Source organism: Ptiloglossa arizonensis, chromosome 5 (genome assembly GCF_051014685.1).
Source record: "Ptiloglossa arizonensis isolate GNS036 chromosome 5, iyPtiAriz1_principal, whole genome shotgun sequence".
NCBI lineage: Eukaryota > Metazoa > Arthropoda > Insecta > Hymenoptera > Colletidae > Ptiloglossa > Ptiloglossa arizonensis.
The window spans coordinates 11209810-11237190 of NC_135052.1; the positions used below are offsets into that span (position 1 = coordinate 11209810).

The 27381-nt window shown below is 41.5% G+C and overlaps 1 protein-coding gene across 3 annotated transcripts in view; it reads right to left on the bottom strand.

Annotated features, from left to right (window-relative positions):
* The window catches only part of LOC143147556 (uncharacterized), an 84361-nt gene that overhangs the window by 42714 nt on the left and 14266 nt on the right, over window positions 1-27381 (bottom strand). For 2 of the 3 annotated variants that reach the window (XM_076312894.1, XM_076312893.1), the window contains exon 1: window positions 19180-20299. The exons of the other annotated variant lie outside the window; for it this stretch is intronic. The gene's annotated coding sequence lies outside the window, so the exon portion shown is untranslated. Of the gene's footprint in view, window positions 1-19179; window positions 20300-27381 lie in introns of those variants that run through there. 3 annotated transcript variants of the gene reach the window in all.

Genomic DNA, 27381 nt, shown 5'->3' on the forward strand with positions numbered 1-27381 from the left:
AAAGATGGCGGTAGCCTTGGATGGATTTCAGATTTAACGGTCAGAATATTGAAAAAAAAGGTTACTTCGTTATCGGGATTTCGTATCACATAAACTAATATTACTATGGTAAAAACGCGATATTTAACGAGCAAAGAGAAGGATTTTCCTCGTATCGTGAACATCACTCCGAGCCATTGTTCATAGCTTCTCGCAATAGACGGATCGAGTACAGTGCGTCGTTCGATTCGACATTTACCACCGATTGCCTTGAAAGATGCATCGTTCGTCTTCGTTCTGATTATTGTTCCGATATAAAGGATCGGTTCTCTTTGCGAAATTTGTCAAGAAGTAATTTATTCGGTGTATCGTTCAAAATCCCTCAATCCGTCACGGGAAATATTATCGACTGTCATAAAATACACACAGACGGCCGATTTTACAACTCGTGTCGATTCTCGTTCGCGAAAACAATCCAGTCAAAACACCGTTCCAACCAGGATATTTTAAGCGGACAGTTGTTTCAGCGAACGGTCAGCGAAACATACGGCGCTGCGCAGAACCTTCCGAATCGAGTTCTCGAGTACTTCATAAACAATGATCGACGCGGCGGTTCTACGTTCCAAACCGTGGCGGTTACGTTGTTCTCTTTTTTCTTTTTTTTTTTTTCTCAACGAAGGTACGAGTCGTCTCGCGGAGGAGTCGTTTCGAAGCATTGTCTCGTTCGATTAGCCAAGCGGAGACCGAAAGGCCACCTTCACTCGGTGAAGGAGCTCGACTTTTCCGCGACCTTGAAGAGTTTCAGCATAAACCGCCGACAAGCGGCGAGAACGCGACGTTTCGCTACAACTGGTCCATTACGACTCTCTAAAGGGCATTCTAAAATCGGTCTTAAGGTCGTCCACTGAACGATAACGCGAGATAGATATTCTTCTTCGTGCAATTCACGCGGACAATTACCGGCAGGGTCGAATCGCATCTCTTTATCCGCAAATTTTCGCGAGGAGATACCACGGTATTGCCAGACGCACGCGCGTGTACGGCAAACCTTTAACGGTCTTTAACACGGAATTTACCGAAAGCTCGGGACTTATAAATTTTTTAAAGAAGTCTTATATATAGTACTTTTATAGAGACAAATTTTTACCAAAATCTTCTTCGAAGATTTCTCTTGGCGAAATATTATAGAATTTGTAGAATGGAAATCTTATGGAAACGGTTACTTAAATTTGTAACTTAAATTTTACAAATTGTGCTGATTTGCAGCTCAAATTTTACAAATTGTGGTGATTTGCAGCTCAAATTTAAGCTTTGGAACATAAATTTCCACGATTTCATTATTTTTATAAATAAGTTTGAAAATTTTCAAATTTAAAATATTTTTTAAATTCAATTTAAAAAAAAAATTCTATAATACGATATATATAATCTGAACAGGATATTTAAAGAGAATCACCGTCCAAATGTTTAATTTTACGGGATAAACGTAGAGAACTACATTTTCATTTTTATTTCCCGAAGATCTTGATCTTTTTTAAACGCTTAAATTAAAAAATAATGAATTCGACGATTATCTGAGACAATAATGTTCAAGGTCACGCGAGATCAGAAACGAAGCAGGTAATTAGTGTCTTCTTTAGATTGGAAAGGAATGCATAATATGAAAATGACCCTGATTATATGTTTCCTTTCTAATCTCGAACGACCTTGAGGAAATCAAGCTGCTCGTGAAATAAAAATATAATTTTCATCCCGTTAGATTCCGCGCGGAACACGGGGCGAGAAACGATCCCCTATCTTTATCTTGTAAAATCGTTGGTCCAGGTGTTATTTTAAACACTTATCTCCGTACACCCTGTACACGTTGCATTGTAAGTACTGTGTTTACATTCGGTAAAGTAACAAGCGGTATTCATTCATTGAGCATTATCTTAGAAGAACCGGTTTAAAGTAGAAATTACCAGCGATAGAACATCACTTTGATCATTACCATTTACCAAAGCGGATAGTTCGAGAAACTGTTCAACTACTCGGTGCAAATTCAACTCTCCCGGTCCGGTCGTATCTCTCGGAACGTAATTGATAAAACTTGACTCGACTTGGAGAACGTTGGTTAAAACTTTGTTCAATGGTGCCGCTTCGAAGTCGCTCCAAGAGACGATCGAGAAAAAGAAATGCAAATATCGATGCGAGGCTGTCGTACGGTATAGAAACCATCGACGAAATCCCAATGGGAGACGATCATCGTCTCACGCGTCTAGGAGGGTTAACAGTCGGGTCAATTCGTCAACTAAACCAGTTAGTCGGAAGAACAGATGCGATCGTTTGAACCGATAGCCCGTTTAACTGAATTATCCACGATCGATCGAACTGGCCGAGCACTGGCTTTCTAGAAACAAATCTGGAAGATTCCCTCCGTTACAAGCTGCTCGATCTCTATCAAAGGGCCTTCGAGTTGGCTCCGGCTGAAAGAGAAACAGTTCCGAAAGGTAATTACCTGAATTCAAGATCGCGCTCAGCAACCTCGCCGGAAGATTAAAATCGTAATTCGAACGACGACTTTGTTTTAATTAAGAGACGGGTAATGGGACTTTTACGGAGTTTCGTCCCGATGGGATTACTTTATATCTCATTGTATTTAAATCGGCCGCCGTTGTTCGTGTTTCCAGCGATATCCGAAGCGGGCCGATGGAAATGGAAACGCGTAGGTGAATTCGGACGGTTTAAAAGTAACAGTTCCGAGGAGAAACGATTCAAATACAGCCGAGAATTGCCCGAGGACTTGAGAAAATTCGTTCCTTTGTTTTTACTTTTCTTCAACCCCCTCGGCTCTTCCTGGCCGACGTACGGCGCGAATGTTTCGATGAATATTCATTACTGCAGTCCGCAAAGTAGAACGTTGCTTCGATGTCTAATTATAACGGAACGTTTTTTTTTCTTAACGCGTTCGAGTTATTGTCGGCATCGTTATCTTTCTAAATTTAGAGAAAGTGGAAACAAGCACGGATAAGAACAATAGTTAATTACAGAAATAACCGAATCACCGGAAACTGTACGAGACGGAACATATTATACGAATGCAAAAGTTACATATCTTAATATGCAATTTCGAGTTTCTTCTTTCGAAGTAAAAATTAACAGAGCTTGAAAGCCTGCATTACTATCGATTTATATCTGTTGTCAAAGCAACGGTAAACGAGATTACATACGTATATTTATAATTGGCTTTCCTTGCGCCAGGTATAACGCAATTGAAAATGAAACGATTTCATTATTTACCCGTTATTTCGAATAAATCGAATATGTTCGTTTCCAATAAAAATTTCCCAGTCTTTGAAGCAGTACACTGCTCGAACTTACACACTGAGTATTAGAATTAATTCTACGGCATTAAACGTACATTATTTTCTACATTCGTAGTCCTTGATTCGTTTTCAGAGAATTGATGTTTCGTTTAAAATTGTTTAAATCGTTTTTACCAATTCTAAGGCATTAAACGTACAATATTTTCTCCATTCGTAGTCCTTCATTCGTTTTCAGAGAATTGATGTTTCGTTTAAAATTGTTTAAATCGTTTTTACCAATTCTAAGGCATTAAACGTACAATATTTTCTCCATTCGTAGTCCTTGATTCGTGTTTAGAAAATCGATGTTTCGTTTAAAATTGTTTAAACCGTTTCCTTTCAATTTCAACTGAACTTTACCAAGCTGAGATATTCTCTTATTCTGAAACGAAACAAAATCGAACGATCGCAACGAGAACGTGTAGACGAAAACGGATCATAGTATTATTTTGTTTAATTCTTCTAAAATTCTTCGAAGCTCTGAATAAACGTCAGGTGAACGTACGTTGTAATTAAAACGTCCCGAGCAAAACCGTCACGTCGGTGTTACCGAACTTCGACCGCTTTAGTGGCATCGCTTCGAAATTAGAATTCAGTTACCTTCCACGAGGCTTCGCGAGGAAGTCGATGACTGCGCAAGGCTAATATGATTTTAAGGGGACCGAACGAACGGTCACTTTTTCGATTCTACCTTGCCGTCACGTGACACGAGACCGTCGAGCGCGTCGCACGGGTTGTGAAACAGTGTCAGTGGCCGACAGCCTAAGGCCACCAGACCGCTTTGCACCGAGCATCGTCTCGGAGTGATTTAAGTATCGTTCACACGAAAAAAAAAAAACGAAAAAAAAAAAAAGATCTTCGATACGATCCACTCGGTCTCGTCTATCGAGACTCGTGTTTCGCGACCATTTTCCACCCGAACTGTGTTCTTGGACAATTAAGTTTCTCCTCCTTTTTTTTCTTCACCCACGATTTAATTTCACGTTCGTAGCGTACAATAATAACTTTTCCCGAAAGGCGTGTGCGCAATGCTCCAGTAACATCGTTCCCCTAGCGACTTACGTAACGCCGGCTTCTCGTATCGTACACTTCCTGTAATTTCTTCGAGTTTCCTCGAGACTCCGGAAAAGGAAACCAAGGTACACACTCGAACGTTGGAAAGAATGTTTCCGCCCTAATTTTCCCTTCGAACTTCGATCCCATCGTTACGAAATCGCATTACGAGTAACTCCGTATTCGTGTACAGTATACCAGCCATGGACTGCCTGTATAGTCTCTTTTCTTTTCTTTTTCTTTTCTAGATATTCAGCCAATTAACCAACCTCCTAATTACCATTTCCTTCGCTTCTTTACATCGTTACAGTCTTCAAAGTTCCAATTAAATGTGAGAAATCGCGCTCCGATTCTCTTGGAAAAAGTCCTACATAAAAGCAAGACCGGTGAACGAGTCTTCTAAAACAAATGAACGCGGTGGTGGCCTGCGGCCGTGGTAATCCGTTACGGAGGATCGATGTAACGCGAGACAGGCCTCGTAGATCGATCCTGAGATCGATCGATCGCGAGTAAATCAGAAGTTCGTTCGGTAGCCGCGGTCGCTGGCCCTGAGAGAGCCTCATCCCTCGTCGAGATCGAGTTCGACGCGGTTTGACACTGACCCACACACTGGTTGGCCCACTTACGCGCCTCTACGGCAACATCGTAGCCAGTGTTGCCAATAATTACGCGAGTTTTCCCCTTAACGCGATCAAATATCCGTCTGGTATGATATCCACGATTCACCAGCTCACGGGTAGGCTCGGTCGGTCTATGACTTTCGTTCGCCTCTATTGGTAACACTGTTTACGTTGCTGAACGAAGACAGCCCGATGTACGAGCTTTCTCATGGCCGACGATTCGGGTTTACGATGTGCAACTGCCTTTGAAGAGATAATTGGACGCCGTCAACGAAAATGAAAATACCACCACTGAACCGAACGATCTCGATTGTAATTTCCCAACTGTTTACTTTCGATTAAGAGAACTACCGGGAAAAATAAATAAAAATTCACCGTTCACCGCGCTACCTTGAAATGCGTACACGGTGTATGTTCATTTACGCGTTTCTTCGCATTTTGAAGCCTCAAGTTGAATCGCACGACTCCGTAGAATAAACGATAGGGAAAAGCGACAGTACGAATACTTCTTAGATTCGATTTTTTAACATTTGGCTAAAATCGAGGCATTTGCAAAAAAAAAATGTACTAGATCGATTGACTATCCAGCGACTTATTTAACGAATAACAAACGAACGGTATGAATAAAAGAACGAAAGAAAAGAATATTCAATGTCGTATAAGGAAATCGTTGGGGATTTGTAAATATTTGGCTGTAATTCGAAGATAACATACACAACGGACTCTGTATTGTCGATTGTCGTGCGAGCCAGAGATTATTATCAAAGCGGCACGATCTGGGGCAAAACTGAATTCATCGAAGGACTCTCTGATCTGAATAATCAGTCTTTATAATCCAACGTGCTTGGCAATTAACATGGGAATCTTTAAATAAACTGTGACAATAATAGAGGGAATCAAGGGATTTCGTGGACCGAAAGATACGTATAGAGTAAACTCTGGGAAAGGGAACTCGAATGGGAGAAAAATACCTCTCACGTTAATCGTTCTCCCAGATAACTGGTGCGGCTGTGCATGTACGCCCCTATAATTCAAGATCGTCTAATTGATTCGCCTCTTATCGAATGTGGGATGGGAACGTGCCGGACGACTTGGCTGGAACAGTGACCAAGTCAGGCATGTAAACACGGCGAATTATATCAGTGCTCGGTGGACTGTAAAGTCTGCAAAGCCCGGCCAGATCGCGTCAGAAAGAAAGGATTCACCCACTGCGTTGTATTTCCTCGCTCAATTTGTTAAACACGACCGAGCTTCGTCGAAGTTCGATTTTGCCAGGTTGTTCGATAAGTTTCGTCGTTTTTTCCATTGTAAAAAAATACCGTGATACTTCAACTTTGAACAACCGTGAATATCGATACACACCACGTCAAACTTCGTCGGAGTAGATTTTACTAGGTTGATCGATAAGTTTCATCGTTTTTTCCATTGTAAAAAAAATACTGTGACACTTCAACTTTGAACAACCGTGAATATCGATACACACCACGTCAAACTTCGTCGAAGTAGATTTTACTAGGTTGTTTGATAAATTTCGTCGTAATATCGATACACACCACATCAAACTTCGTCGAAGTAGATTTAACTAGGTTGTTCGATAAATTTCGTCGTTTTCTCCATTGTAAAAAAAATACTGTTACACTTCAACTGTGAACAGTTGTAAACATCGATACACTACATCAAACGTTTAACAAACATCGACGAAGAATGCACGCAGCAAAAGTACTGCTCTGTATTACAATAAACTGACGATTGTTTGCTTTTGTCGCATTATAAACTGTAGCTATCGAAACTTTGAGTAAATCCAACTAAAAACGATAGGAACGTTTAATACGACACGAACGTTAACAACTTTACAAGGTTATAAACTTGGAAAGACCGGGTTTTCTGGCCCGTGTTTACCGACCCATTTATTATTTGTCCGCTGGTGTAGTCACTCCTCTTTCTCATGAAAAAGACTAACGAGAGAAACAATCGTTTAAACCGACGGATAAACCTCCAATAAACCTCCACGAGGGTGGGGTTACTTAAGTTGAATAGAATCTTAAATTTTGGTTACCTATTTGAGGTTAGGTTTATTACAGCGTATACCTGTGCCTCGTCTTAGCACCGTAAATCTATATTTACCTTTAATTTGACATTATCGTTTACCCGATCCCACATTTCGTGTTCTATTGTAATTTTGATGCAACGAGAATTATTCTTATATTATTCTTCTTGAATTGGAAAGGAATTTAAAGATCCTATTTATTGAACAATTTTTACAATCTATCCCTTCTTAACAATCCAAAGTATGCAGAATACCACAAATTGATGTTAAACGTGCGAAAGTATGAATTATTATTACACTGTTACGTTACAAATTTGGACCGGGGCGGAGATTTATTTGAGATGAACTTAAAGACCGCCATCGTGGAAAATGTCTTTTTTATACTATTAGTTCATTGTGCTCTACATTCAACGCGCGATGGAAATATTCGATTTGTATCCACCACAATGCCCTGGTGACTCGAAACCATTGTCGTAAATTCTAAGAATTTTGGAATCAATACGTTTGACCGAGTATAGGAACCGACTCCGTATTACACCGAGGTCAAGTTAAACTTCACCACCCGATCGACTTATGCGTCAGGTAACCAAGATTTAAATACCCGGATCGATGGGTTCCACTTGTACCTGGATCGAGACCGAGTAATCATATACGGAGGCAGGTAGCAACGACTGAAAGCAAAGATCGTTAAAATCCTTGAAAACTGGTCATATCTGCGATGAAAGGATAGAATGCTAACAAAAGAACTACCGATACCGGAGGTAACGTTAACGTTAACACAATAATTACTAAAATGACTATACTGGATAGGTAATGCAGTTTTGTATTGTTTTCTCTATTCCCGTTAGCTATTGAAACGCAAGTGGCAATCGTACCATTCAACGATGACTGTTAGAAAAACAGACATTGTAAGCGTAAAAATACAGTAATTTCGAGTTCTTTCATGCTTCATAGAGATTAGTATAATAGGAGAAGTGAAGTTGCTTACATTGCGCGTATACCGTACACGTGAGTATTTAATCAACACATTACGGATAGTAAGAAAATCACGGGCGATAAGATTGATTTTGATATCAACTAATTGGCTCGGAACATTTTCCCTTGTTACGCTTTTCCTGAAATAGTACTTTGTTCTATACGAAAAAGAAACTCGATTAATGCGGCGAATGTATTACACACAGTTTAAGAAGGAGTGCGTTAAAAACTACTTTTACGGAAGTAAATGTAACGCCCTACTTCTTAACACATGCGAAACTGTCATTCGAGGTCTTCGACATAACTTTTTCTTCTTCGTACAGTCTCTGCTAGAATTTTGCGTAACTCTCTCAGATACTTACTTATCTTTCTTCAAGTTTCTTTATAGAAAGTATTTCTTCTCGTAAGAGAATTGCTCGCGAAACGATTAGTCAGAAATCGTATAGAACAGAATAATCGCAGAACTAATTCGCTTAAAGACAATACCGGTAGATAGTTGAAATCGAAAAATCTTCGTACGAAAAATGTTCAAATTGATGATTCGAACTGCGAAATTTATAAATCGATACGATATACGTATTGTACGAAACACCGATACAATCGGTGTACAACTTTCACGCTTCTACGATGAAATAAATAAGAAATATATAAAAACGGAAAATCTTTTCAAGTGGATCCTTTTCTCACGGATATGGTCTTTTTCTTGCATAAAATGCAGAGCGGATCGCATTGTTCGCGAGGCGTTATGTATCGTAAAGCAGGCTGAGAGTCAACCGGAAAGCTCTCTTCTCTGTTGCTTCCAGGCGCGGTTCAAAACTGTTCCGGTGAGGTGGAAACGGTAGCTGCTCACTGAATGCCTTATGAAGCAGACGAACGGACATCCTGCGATTACGTAACTTTGCCCCCGGATGACCAGCAACGAATAACCTAATCTTTTTTTCCTCTCTTCGTTCGCCACTCTCTCCGTTCTTTTTCTATCTCGTATTCCACTTCAAGAAGCCACCTTTCTCCGAGACTGGACGCTGAGATGGATCTCGAATGAGGTCAGAACCAGCGAGTGTGCCAAACCCCGCTGGTAAAAATCGACGCCCACGCACGACGACGCGAGGCGTCGCATTGGTGAGATTTGTGCCACGGTGACGGACGGTTGATCCTTGAACGTGAAATTCTTTTTCGGGTGATTTTGCGCGAAGAAGTACCGATGTACTAAAAAAAAAAAAAAATGGTACCATTACCGTTACAAATTTTTGTATATTTTTTGTTTCCCTCCAAGTTTATTATTCACGCGTGCACGGTGTCGTTGCGAAGAAAGATCACCGTTCAAGTCGAATAAAAAATAATAATTCTTTTTTCGAACCCTACGAGCCGGGCTTCGTGGCGCTCGATCTATTGTACGAGTAGAAAACATACTTCGTAACGTAAGCGAGTCTATTACTATTATACAATAGAACAGTATAAATACACATCTCGAAATAACCGGAGGATCGCTTCCTCGAGTGAAGTCACCAATATTTTGCAAGCTGCGTGCAATATTTTCAAGCTCTTGGAAGCGGAGGGACGAGCTTGTGGCAACCTGACAGAGAAGGTGGGTGAAATTTAATCGCTGTTACCTGTCCATTTTACTCGCTTTTGTATACATTGGGAACGAGAGCGACGAACAACAAGAGCGAGTTAGATATAATTAACACGGTGCGAGCGGTTCTGGAAAATGGTGTGGATAATTTTGTGACAACCCGACGGGGAGAGATTGTAACAGTTTAATGGGGAGTAGTGGTCTTTAAAAACTGAACTTTCGGAAAAAATTCTACGGAATTACGTATGTTATAATTATTAATTATCAACATATTGTACATTCTCTAAAAACGACATTAAATTATTATCCTCAAATTGTTTCGAACAGTGTATCGCTTTGAATATTTTTTATGAAAATGTAATTTATTAAATTTAATCGAAAACTTTACTTCGTAAATGTTTAATGCTTGAATACCTCCGGTCTATCTATCTTTCGTATTATACGAACAAGTCAAAATAAATGCGGTTTCGTCTGCTTGAATAAATCCGTTCTTTTTCCAACTATTTATCGTGTCCGTTAACCCACGAGACTTTTCGGTTACGTGACTCAGGAATCGTCTGTGGATGAACTCAGGTGGGTTTACTACCGATACCAATGTTACCAGAAAACTACCGTAACGTGTAATAACTCAAATGATAATTAGTGCAGGTGCTTTAATTGTTCTTGGATAGAACTGGTCAAGTGTGCCTTCTCGTGTCGCGAAATGCATTTGTGCAAGAAAGCGAGTAATCTCAAGATGCCGAACGAAAGTGCGATATAAGTTTTGAAAGTAAATTCAAAGATTTCTAAAGATTCTTAAAATTGCGACCCAATTTTAACCAACTGCTCAATTTTATTCTTATACGACTCTCGATTATGTTGATCTTTCCAGTTAGAGGAATACAACGAAAACTAAGTCTCTAGTTCGCCATCGATTGTCCGTTTCGATGTTCAAAGTTACGACACAATAATCCGAGTCTTTCGTAAAATTAATATCAGCCAAACGCGTATTCTCCTAAACAGGTATGTTTTTCAAACGATATAAAGAGAACAAAGACGTACTCTCCCCTTTTGTAAAACCTCTGACCAAAGTTGTCCCAAATTCAATTATTGTCGATAGAAAGTTGAACCCCGAACACGATCCTCCCATGTACGATGCACCTGTCCTTGCAATCGTTCGACGGATCTCCTTGGAAACTACTCGCGCTCGAATACTCCTTCTTCGAATCTAAAATGAATTTTCAAACGATGATATTCAACGTTTTTCGTACTTGGTCCAGAATCCTAGAAACCGGGCGTATTCCCGATTGTCGGAGGAACATTAAACGTCTAGACCAAACGGTCTCTTCGGACATCACACCTTCACGGTGGCATCGGAACTGTTAGAGCACGCGTTTACCGTAACATTAAACTGTCGCGACGCTACCAGACTGGCCTCACGGTTTTTCTGTTCACGAGGAAACGTCGCTGGCCCTCGCATTTCGTTCCAGGAGCGCGCGACCAGACGGCCAGACTACCTACCGCGAGAAAATGCGTACGGACGTGTGACGAAGCGTTAAAGCGTGTTATTTGTAAGTACCGACAGCTTTTGCGCGCCTTTGCATGCCGTTGATCGAGAGAAGGGTGATGCGCGCTCGTAACGAAGTTTACAAGGATGCGATGATTCGATTGACTTCACGCTCGGTACACGAGTCCATAAAGTTCTCCGTCGTCTTTGCAGCTCGCCGATGCGAATGCGAAACACGTGTTGTTAATTCGTTACGGGGCCGGGTTACGCAGCGACTGAGCCCCCACGAGCCACGTTTTCTCCACGAGTCCCGATACAAAGGAAAATCGAGAAATCTAGTTTGACGGTGAATTCGTGAGCGCACTTGCAACAGTCGGTTCACAGGGTGGACGGAATTCACGGTACGCGCGCCAACGTTCACGAATATTTGCGACATCGTTCGACAATTAGTTTACAGTTTCGACTGTTCGCGGCACGGTTGGCCAGTTTCGGATCACCGTGTAGAAAAATTGCTCCATTCGAGCACAGTGGTCGGCATCGGTGACCACTCCACTCGATAATCTGCCCTGTAGATTTATACTCGACCAGCCACTCGAATGAAAATTTCATGCTGGTTATCCTTGGTAGCTACTGTTTCGTTTTGAAAACGACAATATCGTAACTTCTTCCTCGAATACTTCGAATGTACTTCAAGTCGACGCAAGTGTATTCTGTACTCGAGTGTATAGATAAACACCTTTCGTAATTTTCAGTTTTCTATTCTCCTTGTACGTAAGAGGTTTCTTAACTGTACAAATTGTTGCAAAGGATTAACTAACATCGTTGGGTGAAGATTATTCGAGCAGTGTTCGATAGAATGTTCAGTTTCTTAAGGAAAAATTCCATAGAGATGTACAGTTTTTGGGTTAAAAGTATTCATATACTTTGGAATAGATATTTCGGAAATGATAAATGTCTTCTCGAAGTTCATTACCCTATTGAACTCGAGTCGTAAAAAGTTAAATGTTCCGATATAAACATGGAGTTAACCTTCGGGTATCCTTGACGCCTTCTCTGATAAAGCGATCGTTTTCGCCAGAAAATGTCTCCCTCCGAGCAGCGTGTTTACACCTGAACAACTTTTCTTTTTTTTTTCTTTTCTTTTATATCCGATCGAGTTTCGAAAATAACTCAATCCGTTAAATTAAATATGAAAAAAAAAAAAAAAAAAAATGAAATACCATTGAAGATAAATAAACTGGGCGCCGTTGCGATCGAAACTAATTCGTAAAAATTGCGATTAAAAGCATCGAATAATTTCTCGGTAGAATAGTAAATATTTTCGTAAAATGTCCTGCGCGGGAACTCGATACCGGGAACTCGATTCGAGTACCGGCAACCGCCAGAAAGTTGAAAGGAACGAAAAAGAACCGGAATCCCTTCAGCTGCGCTGACTAAATCATTTCCCAGATTTTTCTGAATGGATTTTCAAACCGAAATCCCCCGCCCCGCGGCCGCGTCACGTCGAAATCTGCTTTCGAGCAATCTCTCGCACGATCAAAATTGACGAACGGCCTGCACGCAAAATACAGTACGGTTCATCGCGCACACCATTGAATAGTTAATACCTATTTTCGTTTCAACGATATACGTTCGCCGGCATTTTATTTGGCCCCACTGGACCGTGCCAAAATCCCTCGGTACGATCTGAGGCTAAAATCCCGTATCGGGGGCTACGATTGGTCGGCACTTGATTGAATTGGCGGTCAGTACAGAGCATTAGGTTCAGCATCCAAAGGATTGAATTTCTGTCACAATTATCGACCCCTTCGCCCCCTCCCCATACCCCCTCTGTACGTTTGTATATCGTACACCTACATAGCCATCGTTTCAATCCAGCATGGTCTAAGCGCAGCTGCGGCCTTTTCGTACGGAAAATAAATCTAAACTCGAATTTAAATTCAGCTGTATGAGTTGTGGCTCCGATGGATATATGTATTATCGTGGGGGGGATCGATATCCGGTATTACGAATAATTTAATGCGTTCCTGGTCGAGGGTTGCTTAGGAAAACTCGTGATAAAACTCGGAAATTAAGCGAAGATTTTAACACAATTATCGATTTCGGGTTAACGAGAGTGTATTTTTGATTATTCTGTGTTTCTTTTCGTCGAAACTTTTCGTTCGAGGTAAATGTACAAAAGGTCGAGGGTTGCTTGGGAAAACTCGTGATAAAACTCGGAAAATAAATGAAGATTTTAATACAATTATCGATTACGGGTTAACGAGAGTGTATTTTTGATTATTCTGTGTTTCTTTTCGTCGAAACTTTTTGTTCGAGGTAAATATACAAAAGTGGAACGTTGCCTTTTACACACCTCTATATCTGTACTTTTTTCTTTTACGTTGCGTTCAATGTTTTCTTGTTATTATCTATAATAATATAAATAAAATATATACCAGCAATGGAGGTGATAAATAGGATTAAGTATAATCTCGATTAGATGTTCAACGTGCCAGTCAGTTCTGATGGTGTAATAACCGAAGAAGATGGAGAGACGATATACTTAAGGGAATCGTATAACTTTATATATCCGTGGGTAATAGTCTTTATGCGTTGGAAGTATATCACCTATGCATACCTTGTACGGAAAATTGTGATATTCGTCCGGGTATTAAACATCCTCGATCGCTTATTTTATCCAATACCCGAAAATGGCTCCGCAATTACCGAAGGTTCCATAAATTTATTCACGCGTAAATTAATGGGAAAGCCCGTTCGTCCGACAGTGGGTCGTAAAAAGGAAAAATGTCTTAATTAACCCGCTGTAAACGACAACCAATACGGAGAATTGCATTTCGATCACTGTTCCTTTCACCGTGCACGAAAAGTCGACGGTTCATCGAAAATTTCCTCACATCCTCCATGAGTTTCTTTTGACAGTGCATGGACAGCTTCGAAAAAAAGAGTGTCATGGTCGACCCAATTGGGTGGTACGCGTACACACGAACTTGCGTGCACTTTCGTCGTTAAACCGCGTTAAACGTGAGATGAATCTGCTTGTTTGCGTGATCGTGGTGCTTGATCGAGATCCCCGTTGAATCCTATATTCCGATCGAGCAACGTTAGAAAGTGTTGCACCATCGGCACATATATCCTCGCATATGCCTACATATAGGTTGCAACGTGTGTTCATCGCGTGCAGTCTGCAACACGCCGGCTAAGGCGTAAGTGCATGACCGCGTCCACGTAGCGATGCAGTTGCATCTTCCAGATGCATCCTGTATCGAGAATCATGCAACAGTTTCGATTTGCTTGCACAACCTTTTCGTTGCACGATTCAAAGACCAGACAGTGAAATAACTGTAATGTAACAACTTGTTCAACGCTCGAACGATGTACCGAGTTTTTCTGTTATTATTTATAGCTTTCACGGTTCTATTTTAGTGCCTGTTCGTATAATAAGATTTTCCCACTACTTCAGAGATCGTGTGGAAACGTTCGAGTTTCTTACGGCGATTGACGATAGTTTGAAATCTGTTAAATTAGAAATTGAACGATCGTTTTACCTACGCACGTTAAAAGATCTAAATTAATCGTTCCAGATCGGACGGTGACACGTGTATACGTACGTGGTACTTTAAAGTAAATATTAACGATGTAATAAATGCAATAATAATTTATAATAATCTGTACAGTAGACGAGACTCGATTGAATCCTACGTTAAATCCAAGTAACTTTGTCCCAATGGAGAAATTAGCAGATCGTTCACTCGTTCAATCAAAGGTAACCAACGAAAGTACCATTAAACGTACTTTCTATTCCATCGATAATGTGTCGTTAAGATCACATGGGAACTGAAACGTTCGTCTTGTTGCGAGCACGCTACCCGATGAAAAATCGACGTATAAACTCGAAGAGCTGCACCGGCGGGGTTACAAAACAGGATCGACAAGCGGCTTGCATCGGCGCTCATAATATTGTCATAAGACCTACACCTGCGTGGCTGGGAGCCTCGGCAGCGGCTCTTTAAGCGTACGCGAGAAAGAACGAATCAAAGTGCACCAGGCGCGCGACAAATGATCGCAATCTACTTTGATCTCGATCCGCTTTTCCATGGCCTCGACGCGACCTGAACGCGGATCCTGACCTCCGTTAACCTGGTATCTCTGACCTCGAGGACCGAACTTGTCTTCGAGACACACTTTTTATCGATCGTCGTCTCAAAATATTGGATCTCGACGATTCACAGGTGGTCGAAGGTAATCGGGTATCCACCGAGAGAAAATTCAAATAAAGAACCATCGAGAGCACGATATTTTTGGGCTTTAGGTAAATTTTAAATTTTAAAACTGCTACCGACTGTACCTCACGCGTGATGAGCGAATCAAAATAATCGTTACTCCAAGAACAAAATTCTTTCGAAGGAATAAAGTAACTCGTCTGAATTTAGAGCGAAGAAAATTTGAAAAGCGAAAAACTGAACTCGATCGACCCTAACTAACGAATCGCTTTTAAGCAATTGTACCATTAATGAACAATACCCCGACGAAAGAACGAACCGTTCCATCGCGGTGCATTGTGATGGAAATACTCTCTTTCCTATACAATATGTATGATATTTTTCTCGTCCAATAAAAGATATCGATCGAACGGAGCAGTTCACCGTAAAATATCGATGCGATCCACATTTCGGTTAGATCGCTTCGTAAGATATTCACGCGCGGTGCTCGTGATAACGATCAGTCGTGTTTAACGAGAACTGCAAATTCGTTACACGGGCGATTGAAAAAGGAGACGTCCGACGATAAAGTATGCACGAAACAATTACTCTTTTCCCATTGTATCGCAATAAAATTGATATTCCTCCGGCGCAAAAGAGTTACCATCAATGACTATGCACCCGATCGTGTCCCAACACGCTATTTCGATATCAATATCTGCCGGTCAGGATGCAGCAATATAACCGATTAACAAGCGCAACGTTGTGTTTTTATTTCCTCGCGAACCTGACTCTCAGAGATGTTCCATCGTGCCACCCATAAAACCCAATAATCCATCCCGGAAATATCGGTCTCCTTTGTTCACCCATCGGCCCGAAAGGATAAACCCCGCGCGGACTAAACGACGAAACGGGAAAGGAAGCAAAAATATTTTCTCGTCGCGTTGGACATTAATCTGACATTCAACGTATCTGCTTGTGACTCTCTTCTAATGGTCAAAGACATTAAGTTCCTAACTTTTTACAGCATTATCTACCCCCCTCTTCGCCGGTTTATCGTCGTTCCTTGGTTCCACTATCTTTCTCGAGGAAGACTCATCCCCAAAGCATACAGTACCAGCGAGTACGCTCCCAGGGGTTCTCATTTTTTCCACTTCCATTCGGAATCGGTCGAGTTTAAAGACTTCGCGAGTGGTGCTCGGAAGGTAGGATTACCCCGTAACGGTATTTTATAGCTGTTAATAATATTTGAGCATTTATGCGGGCCGAGGATCAAAAGGGTGCCGGGACTCGCACGAAATCTCTTAATTAACCGATCGTGATCCGTAGGGACGAGTCGAGTTTATTGTCCGTAGTGGTTCTCAAGTCGTAAACAGAATAATCACGTTACAAATGGAAAGCTGCGATAACGCTAGGGATAAATAATTCCACGTGATAGCCGAAGTATACGTCGAGTGTCTCTCGATCGATACGCAATTTTCGTTCGGTTGGCACGACTACTTAGGAATTCGCATGGAGCGAGATATAGGTTATAGAAAGCTGGGCGATTTGAAGAATGTACGATATTATAATATATCGATCCGTTAGAACGTCGATTATCGGAAACCATAGGGAGAGGAAACATTCACGATAAATGAATTTTCGTGTAATCGATCGATGGGGATAAAAACATATAGGTCGAACATTTGAAGCGCAGGTGTACTTAATTTGTGTCACCGAACCCAGCTTCAGTATCGTACCAATACACATTGGCACGATACACGTTAAGAAACAATCGATTTTTTCTCAGACTCAAATATTTTAGGAGTAGGTCAGAAGGACTCGCATTTCTCTTTCCCGATAATAGGTTTCCCGAAGATCAATATTTTCGATAAACGTCTCACTTTTATGAGAAATATTTTTGCAAATTATACGTTACGCTGTTGCGTTTTGTTATACTCTGTTCAAAATATCTGTAAATTTGTTAAATTGGTAAGACTTTTAAAACACATCGACAGATACGTATAGTGTATTTTTTAAATAATTTCGAACGACCTTTCGAAGTAGGGTTCTGAAAAATATTCGAAAATTGAAGAAAATACTATTAGTGTTCGAATAAAATATTTTTCGCGAACCGTGATACAATAATGACATTCTTTTAATTAACAGGTAAACGAGCTTTCGATAAACTTACAAAATTGAAAAATGAATTTAAGACAATTTTTTAAAATTTATTTATTACTCTTACCAATTGTAATATACCTCGCTTGTTACGGGATTGATCAAAATTTACGCGAAAATTGAAAGAAAAAGAAACCGTGGTTTTAAAAATTTCCTATTTCAGCGTCTACTAAACGTTACACTAAGTCTTCGTTGACTATTCACGTTTCCTACTTTCTAGTCTCGGTTTCGCGACTGATGTTCGACTTGTTAACCGTGAAAACGTGCATGTAGAGACAAACGTTTCATTATCTTCCGGGTCTGTTTTACGGACGTGACGTATCTCGCGTGAATGGACAACGAACGCAACTGCGAATAATTACGCAAAGAATCGAAGTATCAACAGTCGTCTGTACTTTCAATACACCGAGTCATTTGTTTACAAATATCTCGTACTCTAGTACGAATCACCATTAATCGATCGAACGGTCACGTAACTGTTTCAATCGGCGCGACTATCGATTTATCGCTCTGTAACAATAACCTCAATCCACTGTTCGATATTAGAATCGCGGAAGTAACGTCGATAAAGCTATCAACCCCTTTGCGAGCTTCGACGAGGCAATACGAATAATAAAACAAACTATTCGTCGAGATTTACGAGACGAGCTTTCCTTATTTTTGGTAAAATTTTGAAAAAAAAAATTCCTAGAAAGAAATTAATCGATAATTGTTTCTCCATTTCGCGAACTAAACCGAACAAAATTTTCGATACGGTTCAATAATACAAATTCAAATTGAAATCCTTCGACCGGTAAAGTAACTACACGAAAACGTTCGAAAATTTGAAAGACAACCGAGCAATTTATTTTTGCTTTATTCACGTAAGAATACAAAATTTACAAAAGAAAGGTAATTTCTTTCGGAAGTAAAATTATTCGCGAATATTTTTTATTCCACATGTGTGTACAATATTAATGATACGTGTTTATTATACCAGAATGGTACGCTATATAAAAGGAACTATATATATATTCGTTAAAAACTGGCTACATATACAGAAATAAAGACAGGTGTACTTTTCGATGCAAGGACGAGATAAATTCTACAAACGTACAATGTTCAAAAAAAAAAAAAAATAAATAAATAACGACGCGCGGCGCCTTTCAAATACATAAACCAACAATTTCAAAGTTGAAAATCATTATCGATAAATAATTCATGGCCGTAAGATATGAGTTTTCCTCCATTCGAAAGCAGACAGGATGAATTTAAACGATCAATTACCGGTTTGTTGTCCTAAATGTTCCACTTCAAAATTTTCCGTTTACATTACGGTTACAAGAGCATCTTGTTTTTACAGTAGACACATTGGCTCGACGAAAGGCAAACCTTCGCTTGTACGACTTCCGACAAACGTACGGTTCGCACCGACTTGAAATTTCAATAACGAATCGACCGTGCGATAACGATACAACGACATAGTTCAATAATCATCGTAACACAGAATATCTGCGTTGGTTAAACACATAGGCGTTCGTTTAATTTATAACTAGCCGTAATAACGGTACGACGCAATCGTCGTGTATAACCAAAAGGAACGAATAATCCCACTAATTTGTCTCTCGATACGTTGCCCTTCAAAAGCACGTATTTCCATCGTAGCCGAATCGACAACAGTGAGAAAAGTAAAATCGACGTTTCACGCGCGCGGTCTCGGAACGAACGGTTCGGAATAAATTAAGAGAGCAATAGACTTACCATTCGAATTCGTGTCGCGCACCAGGTCCCTCGATGTTATCTGATAAAACAACGTCTGTTCGGCGTGTCTTCTCTCTATTTGTCCCCGGCCGTTGGATCGTCTCTCTCTCCGATGTTGACGAATACTCTATTGTTGCATGGGAGTTTCGAACGATTCTTGGAGCACTCCGATCAGCTGTACTCGCCCACGATAGGGAAAGAAGAAAACAATAAACACTTTGTCGCGCGAAAGAGGAAAGAAAAACAAACGAACAGAAACACTCTCACAGCACAAGGCGTTACTTCTTCGTGTAACAGTCGACGCTGTCCTCGAAAAACGTTCGCTGGTTGGGGGGAACGGGGGGAGAGCCCTTTCGTCCACGGTGGACGTCACGTGTACGCGAAAAATGTTGTGCGACCCGTATCTATACTATTGGCGTTTCCTCGGCGATCCCGAGGCCCTGTCCCGTTCGCCGGTTCATTTCACCCTCGTTGGTCGCTCGCCGTCTCAGCGGGCTATTCATTCGGTTTCGGCTCCGGAAACGTGGGTCGCACCTGTTCCATCGACGTCGGATCCTCGACGTCGTTAAGACGACGGTGTCCTCCTCTCCTCTGACGATTCTGTCGCGCGGACACTTTCACGAGCTCTTTTTTTCTCTCGGCATGCGTGCCACGTTCGAATCCCTCTTTCGTTCCCGCCGGCTTATACCGCGAGTCCCCCCCCCGGCACTTTTCTCTTTACGGTGTTGATACCCGGGATCCTCGATGTTTCGAGATCGATGGACTTGCCCGCCGTTCAACTACGGAGAGTAGTCACTCGTTCACTCGCCGCTCTCAACACCGCTCCTGTTTTTCTTCATTCCATTTTTCATCGGTACGATTCATACGGAATTCTAACGCGCGTTAACCGCGAGCGTAGCCGTTTCTCCTTACTCTCGTCCGTTTTCTTTTCGGCGTTAATGTTTACGAACCGGTGGAACGACGCGCGACGGGCCCGATGGTTTATCATCCGCCGCAATCGATTTCACCGAGATCATGATCCGCGTTCGAAACCAGTTTCGATTCTCGTTGAGGAACGGATGCACTCTCTCAAAAAATGCGGCTCGCGACTGCGCACAAGCCGCCTTCTGTTCGATGCAGGCGTCGAGTGGCGACTGTCGTTTCTTCCGACAGTCGACTGCTCTCTGGCCTGTCTCTTCCCCCACCCCGTCCGCATCGAGAGCCGACTACACCACGGATTTATGCTATTACCGCACCGTTGCCACCCCCTATGCTCCACTGCGCCTCCGCCTATGGCTAGTGCTTCCCGGTGGCCTCTTCTTTTCAATCGCAGCACCGTGACACGTTGCTTCCTTCGCCCTTCAGGGGGTTTCCTCGCGTCTCGGTTGAAAAAAAAAGAAATACTGTTTTTCTTTCCATCGCGTTTTCCTTCAACTTTCGGCTCACGAAAGTACACCTTTAAGATTCCGAGTCGAGATTCAAAGAAGCGACGATCTTACGGCCCTTTGATGAATCCTTTGATAGAAACTTTGAACGCGTTCCACTTAAATTAACATTTCTCGGACCGATGAACACGATATCTCGGGAACTGGTCGACCGATCGATTTGAAATTTTGATCGCGCTTACCGAGTAAACATACAGTTCTCGCCGTGGCAAGGATTATCTCGGTGTACGGTGAAAATACATTTTTCGCAATGCGACAAATAAAATGGAAAACTTGCGGTAAAATCAGCTCTGTCCGCTCAAAGTAACGCCATTTGACAATTATTGAGTTTTTTCAAAGTCTTCGAGTTCGAAGAAGAAGACACGCTGGTATTGAGCAATATTCCTGTTTGTATATTTCGTTTTCAGTTACTGAACGATTCCAATTACATCTTCGATAGAATATCGGAATATTGTTAATAATTCGTTTATTTTGAGAGCAAATTACATGAAAAGATTCCAAATATTGCGTATTTTTCGGACCGAAATACGACGAAACCCTTGTAAGTCACTTCCGTATATGAATGCCTTGAGGAAACGATGAATCGAAACATTAATTTGTTTTAACAAGGCGTATACGTGATTGTTACAAGTATTTTGTTGCTTAACTTACTTCACCTTGCTTTTCAGATGTCACATACTTACGTGTAATATAAGGTAAACGTATGATGTAAACACAGCCAGCTATGTAGAATATGTGCCATTATGTTAGACGGAAATACGTATGTATAAATCCAAGGAAATGTAAATTGTGAACGTACTTTCCGATGACGTTGTAATTATGAAATTATATACGTTATTTAAACCGATCATTTTTCTCGGGTTGCGCATTTGTTTTGTTATTACTTTTACGAGATCGCTGTATGAATGAATACACGATAACAAATCTGTATAAATTGATTAATAAATTACTTTCTAAGGTAACTGAACATCTACATATGTAACAACTTGACGATCGTAAACCGGATCAAATTTATCGTAATACATTCTACTTGTTCTAAACTTATTGGCATATGTCAGGATAATTTTTATTAAGTATTAGTTATACAGTTTATTTACTATGCCAAGAAGTTGAAAACATTTTGTTTTAAATTTACAATCGGCGATCGTAGTATATTAGAAACTGTAATGTCCCTCACACTTTTGTCGTCATCCATTTATCAGATGATACATGTTTCCATTTTATATTATCTATGTACAAATTTCTAGAAATTATTATTATTAAGCGGTCATTGCTCGAGTTAGAAGTTTGTATATAATTTCCATAAACTTTTAACACACTATTTCTTGTTTACATTGAGCCTGTATCATTTAGCTCGATATATATGCGTTAGAAAAATACTGTTCCGGGATTGGCAATCGCTTTATGATCTTCCAACGTGCTGAAACCGGTTCAGATGTGACTTTAGGGACCAGGTCAGACAGTTCATGCAGGAGTATATTGGTAAAAAAATAGGTTAAGAGGCTAAACGTATTTTAGAATACCATTCGTGAAAGATAATATTAACAAACGCAATCAGATGATTGGCATTATTTAACTTCCAAATAACCAAAATAAAAAAACCTTTTTTTTTTTACAATAGTTATTATATAATACAACTTTCCCCTTACTCGAAAGAGTTTGTCAACAGTGTACGTAATATTTGAAATTTTTAAACATAAAATATACGCTCGACAAAAATATTACTGCATCTCTACCTCTACGTATAGAAAATAAAATCCGGTTTATCCGTTTGACCGCATAAACCTCGAAAGTTATAAAACCGATTTCGATGCGGTTTTTACCTACTACATGGCCATTTCTCGAGAAAGGTTTTAAGCTAATGATCTCCAAGAACCGCCTTTAGGGGATTCAACAACGACGAAAATTTGCGCGTAAAGAAGGAAAAAGACACGAAATTGCGTGTGCAAGGAAAAAAAGATTTACGATATATTCACCGAAGGCGAGAAGAAATTTCAAGTAAAACTCGATGCATCTTGTTCTATCGTATACGTAAACCGTAACTTTCCAAATATAATTCCCATTGTAGGTTGACAAAAATTGAGAGAAAATTTTTAATTTTTCCAACCTGAAATCTTTTCTTCTCGTTCCAAAGAGCAAAGTCCCCCGCTTTAGGTTACCGAAACTGACCCAAACAATGATAAACTCGAATCGTATTCAAACATGTACCCGTATCGAGTGCTATATCTTAATTTAGGTATACCGGTTACAAGCTTTCGATGATAAATTTGATTTACTTACACGTTCAACCGATCGCCAAGCTGGACACTAACGACTGTTTCCGATTCCCAACGATAATAATCTCTCCCCCTGCGAAAAACCAAACCGAATTATCCTGAAAATTAGCTTCCTTCTCAAATCATCGAACACTCTTTCGTAACTAGCGTTCGCACGGGCGGGGTGGCATCCCTCGCGTCGCGCCAAATGTGCCTGCGAGGGCACGATCTGGACATCCGTGGACTTGGTTCGTTCAAGTGTCCTCGCTCGCAGCATCGTGCCCGCCCCCTTGGTGTATGGTACACCTACACAGTCGCGTGTCCGTGCGAAAACCGGCACGATCGTGCGTGTGCACGCACGTGCGTGCCGCTCCACGCCACGCCACGCCGCGCCACGCCGCACCACGCCGCGCCACACCGCGCCGCACCGCGCGATTTCAGCCCCTGCGGAATAAATCAAGTGAAGAAAACCTGCCGGAAGGTATTAACGTTGGGGTCGGTTCACCCCGTGTTGTGTCCCTTCGCCATCGGAGAGGGTTAAGCTCTGCACCCCCGCCGCCCTTATCGCGCGTCCCTGAAACGCCGTGTACTCCCGAGGGATCTCCTCGTCTGGATTTACTCGACTGACGAGCGATCCTGCTCGCCGTACGCCTGAAGTGGACGAGAGGGAAAGAGATCGAGCCGGAGAGACCAACGTGGGCCACCGAGCGCCAACGAGACCGAGAGAGACGCCAAAACGCGATAGTGGGGGGTGGTGGATAGAGTAGAGCGGTGGTGGGGAGGGTGATGTTAGAGAGAGGACAAGAGCGAGAGAATCCCTTATCAGAGGTCGCGCATGACGAGACAAGCTAATTGTGTTATCAGTGCACAACGGACGCTGCTCCCCACCCCGTCGTCTCGTCCTAACCGCTGGTCGCCCTTTCCGATGCGCAAAGCGCGAGTGTTTATTTTGTAAACTGTGCTAACATGTGCCCTGACCGTCGGTAGTCTCCGCGCTGAAAATTGCAGCCGGGCAACGCAAGCGTGATTGAACGACGCTGTCTCTAGGCTATTGGGAATATTTTCGAGCACCCCCGGTGTTTGGTGATTCCGTGTGTAGAACACGGATCGCGTGTATGTAATTAACTACGCTCGTCTTGTTTGTTCCTTTCGTGGGAAAAAAATGTTACTTCCGTCGTTTTTCGTAAATATCTGTCTTTCGTAAATAATTAAAGTAACGCGCGAGGAATTCGGATCGCATTGTTGCGCGCGGTAACGATACACACTGCTTTTGGAGTTCATTGTCCTCGAGATCTCGAACTTGAAGACCTTTTAATTGTGTCTTATTACGCGCGAGCGATGAGAGAAGAAACAAAATATGGAAACACATATACAACGAGACTTCGATTAACCGGTTTGATCGGGACCATGGCACGGCCGGATAAATCGAGAGTCGTCGGATAATACAGACCTAGAGAGAAACTTGAAACCGCGTTTATTTATAAAATTCATATACGTATGTACGTAATAGATTTTTTACAGCTCTGGGAGATATTTTTCATATTTTCTGTCGCGCGTAGTACGAAAGAATATACATATATTATGTATTTTTTTTTTCGAACGATAGACATATTTTTGAGCCGGGAAATTTGTATTTTCACGTATCGAGCCAGAATTTAATCACTATTCGCTATCGAACTGTATCGAATGAAACGAGACGGGATCGTGACAGAATCGATAGACACATCAGATACCAATAATCGAGGGTATATCCAGGATAATCCTGAAATCGTAAAATCAAATCCAAGTTAATCGAGGTCTCGCTGTAACGACGTTTCCATATTTTCCAATCGAGCTCTAATTCCTCTTAATCGAGTACTTATCCCATTAATCGAATACTTCGATCGTCGCTATAAATACGTAACAGTATTCGTTATGAGTAACACATTTGCGCAACAATGCATATTTATAAGATATTACAAGGTATATTCTAAAATGCACGATTCTGGTCGTTTACCGTCCGTTAAGCCGCTGTGTATACGAGATTGTGTTTATTTTGTAAACTTCGCCGCGGAAACCAGCAATATACGCGGCCGTTCCGCCGGGGAAAATTTCGTCTGGTTAAAGAACGGCCAGACAACGTTACTCGAACTTCTTTCATAGCGCGCGCGCTATTACAATCCATAATCCGTGGTTTGAAATTTCTTAAAGGGACCGCGGCGTATAGTGCCGACCATTACCGTAATCACTGTTATAAAAGTTACGAAGCAGTCAACTTCCTACAATATTTCTCGTGCGTTATTACGAATACAGCGTCAATTTAAGCGCGCCTCTGCGTTCACGGTGCCCCTCGCGCGTCTACCCGCTAAGGAACGCTGAAAGCGTTGAGGAAATTAAGTTGCTCCGAGGGAAAAGTTCGAATTATCACGTGGCGATCTACGTACACGCCAGCATCCAGCGGTATTGCCGTAACACAGACGGTCCATTTATTATTCTATTAAATTCGTAGTTTCCCATCGGAGGCCCACTCCTGCCCGGAGCTATCTCTCCCTCGTGACTTAATGCGATATTCATACCGAGGAGCAAAGGGAACTAACTTGGGGTCCGGTCCATATTGCTGTATCGTAATTAAGTCGGGCACCGTTAGATCTTTCGACTTCTTTTTCGATACTTGTGTACGCACGATAAAATAACGTAGCATTATCTTCCTCTCGCGCTGAACCTCTTTGGCGGCACATGGAAATCACACGATACGAATTGACAGGGAAAATTATGAGTGCAGGCTGGGTGACGGTAACCTTTACTCACAATCGTCAGATTTGAATATTGAAAACAGTCGCTATTTAAAGAACGCGCGCTCTTAATGAGAAATTGTTCTTTAATTTCTCTCTCCGTTGTTGTGTAAGTGGCGACCGTCGGATACGTTGTAGTTTTTGCGCGTGACAATATTTTACGTGCAACGTGGCACGTATCGTGTGTATTAAAATTTGAAAAAATTTCACTCGAACGATGCTCGATAATACAGGGCCGACGATACCGAATGTTATTTATTCTCGGGATATAGAACCCGTGTATACGCTACTAATTTCAAGATATATTTCATCGAAGCTTCCAATTACTTACGAAAATGACACTTCTGGAAAGCTTTTTCGTAAAGTTTTAATGATACACCTCGTAATGATAAATTTCATAATATTTCTCGTTAAATGTAACGTGTAAAAAAGGATGAACAAATCACTGTGCAACGCTGTAAAATGAACACGCGTTTGATATTAATTTCCACGAGGGTGCGAAATGCTTCTCATCAACATAGGCGTCCCGCAAAGGAGGCTGGCATATAGGTCTGTGGAGTAATACGTAAATTAATAATTGCGAGTTCCCCGCGGTAATTATGTGTGCAGGCTCTAGTCGAACAGGTAGACGGGGGCGAGCAGGTAATTGCACTCGCGTGTATACGTTCTCTCGTACGAGCGGGTGGTAGAAACAGCTTTATATACAGGGTGTCCCATGATTCGTGATACCCCGTTCAAAATTAATTCCAAACATTGGAATGCGATATTTTCCTACAAACCTTCGACAAATGCTCTATCACGAATACACGCAATGCATACAGAATGCCCTGCAACGTGTGCTGTCCTGTTTCTTATCTGATATTATATACCAGATTTAAGAAATTAACTTTTCGGTAAGAAGTAAAATTGTCTTCTGCCACGTTCATCGATCTCAGGGTTTCGTATTACAAGAAAAAATGTTAATTGATAAGAGCGTGCCTTATTTAAATACACACTCTTCTACGATAGAATAAATTATCCGTTTTTTGACGAATTTACTCGATCGACGAAATATCGGAGTATTCCACGATGCGAAAAACAAATTCAAAAATTCTGTAATCCACGTCGTGCACTCCTGTATACTTTAGTTTCTCTGTGTAACCCACGAGAGGAACACGTGGATAAGAATCGTAAAAAACATACTCGCACAAACGACATCCACCTGTCATCCATCAATGTTTACTCAATGTCTAGCCGAATGGCCCAAAGGAATTGGTTCTGGACTCGAGGAATGCACCATCTAGCTCTGACATGGGGTGTATTTCCCGTAATGAATCCAGCTCGTACACGGGTAAGTACGTAGCAATGCAGGGGTAGGACAGGGGTTGGACAGTGCGAGTAGCCTCTCTGATGTAACAGGTTCGATGCATTAGTTTGCCTAAAAGGTTTGCGCCATCAGTCTCTAAATGTCCCTCTGTCGTTGCTCCGGCGTCTCTCTCTCCGTTCGTACCTGTCTCTGTTTCTCATGCGTCGTTTATGATCTCACTTATCCCCTGTCTCTGTTTCGTCGACGTGTCCTCCGGGGAGAAGGAGGGCAAACACACCCCTGCAGCGTGCACGAGAACGGCCGGTGCTGTAAATTAAGTGCGTTGCATTAGCGGAATCCAGATGAGTTAGCGCACCGCGTTAATTCGTGCTAATGAACAGGTTATGAAAGTTTAATTGTCGGTTAGCCACCTGGAAGATCGACGGAGGAAGGGGGGTGGAAAGCGC